The sequence below is a fragment of the Tenrec ecaudatus genome, chromosome 8, assembly GCF_050624435.1.
Source record: "Tenrec ecaudatus isolate mTenEca1 chromosome 8, mTenEca1.hap1, whole genome shotgun sequence".
NCBI lineage: Eukaryota > Metazoa > Chordata > Mammalia > Afrosoricida > Tenrecidae > Tenrec > Tenrec ecaudatus.
In genome coordinates, this window is record NC_134537.1 from 85,514,862 (window position 1) to 85,520,374 (window position 5,513).

Genomic DNA, 5,513 nt, shown 5'->3' on the forward strand with positions numbered 1-5,513 from the left:
CTTCTGTTGCTATGGGTCTGTTGAGATTCTTGATGTCCACCAAGGATAGTCTAGGGAGGGATTGTTTTTCCAGGAATTTGTCCATGTCTTCCAAATTGTTAAATTCATTGGAGTACAATCCTTCATAGTACTGTGTAACTACTCTTTTGATTTCATTAGGGTTTTTTGTAATGACCCCTCTTTCATCCCCTATTCTTGCTATTGAGGTTTGTTCCCTCCTTTCTTTGTTTAGGTTTGCCAATGGTCTATTGATCCTGTTTATCCTTTCAAAGAACCAACTTTTAGCGATATTAATTTTTTCCATAGTTTTCTTATTTTCCCTCTCCTGGATCTCAGCCCTGATTTTTATAATTTCTTTTCTTTTGCTCTTAGTAGGATTGTCCTGCTGACTCTGCTCTAGCTTTTGTAAATTTTGTGTCAGCGTATCAATCATGAGTCTCTCTTCCTTTCTTAGGTGTGCATGTATTGCTACGAAACTTCCTCTGATGACTGCCTTTGCTGTGTCCCATAAGTTTTGGTACGTCGTGTGCTCATTTTCGTTGGTTTCTAGAAATTTCCTGATTTCGTCTCTGATCTGCACCAGTACACATTCCTTTTGCAGTAGAGAGTTATTCATCCTCCAATTATTTGCTCTTATTTTCTTTGTCTTCCTTTTGTTGATTTCCAGTCTTATGACACAGTGGTCAGAGAGAGGTCTGTATTATTTCAATGTGCTTAAATTTATGTAGATTTGCCTTATGCCCCAGTATGTGATCTATCTTCGAATATGTGCCAAGAGGACTTGAAAAGAATGTGAAAATTTTTATATTTGGATGAAAAGCTCTGTAAATATCTATTAGGTCAAATTGTCTAATTGTGGAGTTTAGCTCTCTAGTCTCCTTGTTGAGTTTCTTTCCCTGTGATCTATCTTTCTCAGTGAGTGGTGTGTTGAAGTCATCCACTATAATTGTCGAGCCTGTGATTTCTTTCTTAATCTTTTGTAGTGTTTGGTTGACGTATTGAGCTGGTCTCTCATTCGAGGAATGTATGTTTACAATGCTTAGTGGTTCATTGTCTATGATTCCCTTGAGCATTATATAGTGTCCCTCCTTATCTCTTTTTATGGTTTGCACTTTGAGGTCAATTTTATCCGAGATTAGGATTGTAACCCCTGCTTTTTTTGTATTGCTGTTTGCTTGGTAGGTCCTTCTCCAGCCTTTGATTCTCAGCCCATTTTTGTCTGTAGCCTTGAGATGTGTCTCCTGTAGGCAGCAGATTGATGGGTTGTGGTTTCTAAGCCATTCTGCTAGTCTCAGTCTTTTAATGCCTGAGTTCAGGCCATTGATATTCAGGGTTATTATCTCCATCTGCGGACTCTGTGATGTCATCTTATACCTTTTGTGTTGGGAGTTTTCCTACTTTCCTTTCTCATTAGTGTGTGTTTTGTGTGTGTATCATTCTTGACTTCTTTCCATCCTTAAGCCATTGCTATCTTGGGGTCTGTTTTCTCTTTGTTGCCCTCTGGGTGAGGTTGTTCTATATGACAGTCTCTTATTTATGCTTGGTGAGTGTTGTTCTTCTGCCCATACTGAGTCGGCAAGGATCTTTTGTAAGTCTGGGTTTGTTGTAACGTATTTTTTTAGTTTTTCCTTGTCTGGGAAGACTTTTACTTCTCCATCGATCTTGATCGATAATTTGGCTGGTTAGAGTATTCTTGGATTTGCATTGTTTTCCTTCAATTTTTGGAATATGTTACTCCACTCTCTCCCTTTCCCCCCCCCCCCATAGTTTCTGCTGATAGGTCTGAGCATATTCTTAGGTGGGAACCTTTATATGTGATTGCTTGTTTTCCCCTAGCAGCTCTCATGATTTTCTCCTTTTCCTCAAAGTTGGATAGTATATCTATTATGTGTCTTGGTGATTTCTTCTTGGGGTCCCGTCATGCTGGTGTTTTTTCAGCCTCCTGGATGGTTGCCTGGTTTTCATTCATTAGGCTGGGCATGTTTTCCTCCAAGAATTCTCTCGCTATTGTTGCAGATGACTTCTTTGTTGTGTCTTCCTCCAGTAGGCCAATAATTCTAATGTTGTTCTGTTTCATAGCGTGGCTGGTGCAGTGAAAAAGCCCCTACGCAGCCCTCCAAGGCTGTGTGGGAATAGAGAGCAGAGATGCAAACAGAAGCAACAATGTAGCTGAACCCCATTCCTGCCGGTGGAGCCACAAATGTCCTGTCCCTGCCCTGAGGCAGGCAGGGGAAAACTGTAGCTGTGCTGAAACCAAGACCTGCTACAGGCTCCAAATGGTCCCGGCTTGGGCAGGTCCAGCAGCTGGGCTAGGGTCAAGCCACAGCCGGCTTCCACTGAGGTAAGCCAAAAGCCCCCAGCCCCTCAAAACCCCGTGGATCTTTGCCTACTTATCTTTATGATGCACCTTCTGCGATCCAGCAGCGTTGAATTTCCCTCTAAGCAACTCTCCTGGGCTGGATTCTGTGGAGTCCCTCTGGTATGTGTCACTCCCGGAAGTCTTCCGGGAAGTCTTCCCGGAAGTCTCCGCTCTTCTGTGTCTTAAAGGTAACTATCTCACCCTCTATTTTACTGCCCCTTCTTGTGCCTGATTGTGTTTCTATCATGATGAGACCTTCTATTGTGTTTCTCATTTAAGTTACTGCCTTTTTCAGTTCTCTGTAGATCCTTAGCTTGTCTTTGCATTGTTTTCCTTTGTTTCTTGTTGTCTGTATTTCCCCTTAGTTCTTTATGTTCAGTGCTGCTGTATTACATTCCTCTGTCCCTTCTACCCCACTATTTGCTCATCTCTGGGGGTGCTTTTACTCCCGTTGGTAGCTTCATTTGGTCTTTGTTTGGGTGGGCAGCCCACTGCTTGGCCTGATGCTTTTGGTTTGGCAGCTGCCATGCCTCTGTCACTTTCCTGCTGCTGATAGGAGTTTTTTTGGGGGGGTTAACTTAGCTGGGCCAGGAATAAGGTAGCAAGCACTTGTGGGAAGATTAGAGGGGAATGCAGCCCCTTACTCAGGTATCTGATATCTGGTGTGCGCTGCCTCATATATGTAAATACACACTGTGGCGAACTCACCCCTCTCCCCTTGGCGGTGTAGCTCTTGCTTCTGTCGGCTCTCCCTCTGGTTCATTGGACTTAGAGCCAGACACTTATATTGCCTGCGGACCCTGGGATCTATCAGCAGCCTGTCCTGTTTCCTGCCAGTCCTGGGTGTCATGAGGTCCTAACATCTGATCTGCTGATCTACCTCTGCAGCCACCACCTGTATTCTTGCTGCTTCATCTTCCTATTTCATTCTCCTGCCTTCTAGTTCTTCTCCCTACTTCCTGGTTCCCTAGCCCGGCACCCCGTGAGTTGGAAAGGATGTCTAGCTTACTATTGGACCCATGAGCATAAACCAGACCAGGCTTACGTGCTCTGTAGTTGTGTGCTCTCAATATAAAGTTCTTTTTTATACATATTAAACTGTCACTGTTTTTTGCTTCAACAAATCTGATATCATACTTTTCTGTCCCTATATTGAGGAGGTTTAATGTGCAGGGCTCTTGGGGTCCAATTGGTGTGCTCTACTCCTGGCTCCTCTTCTATCCAGCTCCTGCTTCTGAAATGGTTTATTTTAAACCCGGGTGAATGGCAAAGCTGACTACAAGTCTACTTGTTATACTTCCAAGTTTTAACACTCACTATTAACCCTACCCACAACCACTCATCACGGAATCATATAATCTTACTGTATCTTCCGCCACATGTTTTTACACAGACTCATCAGGAAAAGAAGAAACACTCCCAATCCACATGGTCCCACCCAGTTGCTTGGTGAGCATTCCAAAGACCTATAGCTGCATAGCAGATAGTATTAATGGAGCTCATTTTTCCAAGGTCTAGGGTAGAGGTTGGATAGCAGCATCAACCCACTTGAAGGGCCATTCCACCAAGCATGGCTGTGCAGTACATGATGCTCCAGGGGCACGGCACACTGAGGTCTGGCTCTAGTAAGAATGAAAACATGGATGTCCAATCTAGGAGGTGGTGTGTGACAGCTGGAAACTCCAGAGAGCAGGTAGCAACATAGCATGAGTTGGAGCTGTGACATGATTCTAGAAGACTCCACATTAATGACATTATCCCCACAACGGCTGGAGAAGACAGGAAATAGGCAGTGAGCTTGGATACCCAGGGGAGTGATGGGAGCTGACAAAAGTTCTGGGAACATAGCCAAGCAAGCTGGGTTCAGAGCAGGACATGAGCTTTGAGGACAAATGGGGTGAAAGGCATGGGAACTGGGAATTCATACTGAAATCCAGGCAAATGATCCAGGTAAGCATTGAGTTTCATCATCTACTGTTATACTTTGCTTGACTAGAATGCTGAACCAGAGCACTGAGCGTACATTGTACTCAGTGCCCACTGCATGTAGTATTTATACATGATTTAAAACGTGATTACTTTTAAGAGAAAGGGACATCAAAACCGCACAGTATTTCAAAATATCCTAAATCAAGATGACTTTCAGAGATGACCATTTTTAGTATAATATAGCATCAACTATGGCAGTGAGTTTTGCTTTTGGGTATATTGTTAATGAAACTTGATGGCACAGTAAGTAAAGTATTTGGGGCTAACTGAAAGGTCAGTAGTTTGAATCTACGGCACTCTGCTTCCATAAATTTCACAGCCCGTGGGGCAATTCTTCTCTGTCCTACATTGGATTGTCGTGCATTGGATTTGACTCAGTAGCAGTGGGGTGGAATACAATCTCTTTTAATTTTATCTTCGTCAGTAAAATTGCTGGCATTATTCTTAGTGAAGGCTCTCTTTAGGATACCCGGTCATTCATTCTCCAGGAGACTAAATACTCCAGGGGATCTTTTGTTTCTCATCAACCTTTCCTCTTCCACTTTCAGAATTATATTTTCTTTTCTCTTGAGGCCTGTTTTTGAGCCCATCATTTGCATGTTTACTCAATTTATGAGTGGTGTTATTGACTACTTCATTTCCCTGGAGTTTATTATTTCTAGCTCCCAGATACTGGATCTAATAGTTTCCACGCTCAGATCTGTGCCTAAATTGTGAATAATATCCACAACTGTATCCCCAACATTCCACTCAAATGAGGATGAGTCCAGGGTCCCAGCACGAGCTCCAATACACAGTCTACCTTGTTCCCAGGGTTGAGCCACTCCACACCACTGGAACCTGTATGGCTTCACTTTTCATCATTTTTCTAACTGCCATTTGCCAAGGGTTCTGCCTCCCTCCCTCGTTCTTGCTGCGTCCTCTTCTATGGTGGGAAAGCAATAAAAGGCTGGATCATCTTCACGTGCTGGTTATCTGGTGTTTCGCAGCAGATCTCCCAGAATGACCACAGCATTTTCCTTGCATCTCCATTATTGCTCCAAAGCATTCCCTTCCATGTGTTGACATATAATACCAATGCCTTCTCAATCATGAGTGTTTTTAGTTTTAAAACCTCCTTGCCCCTTTATCTGACCATTCTCTGCTGCTGTTGTTGCTTATTTAG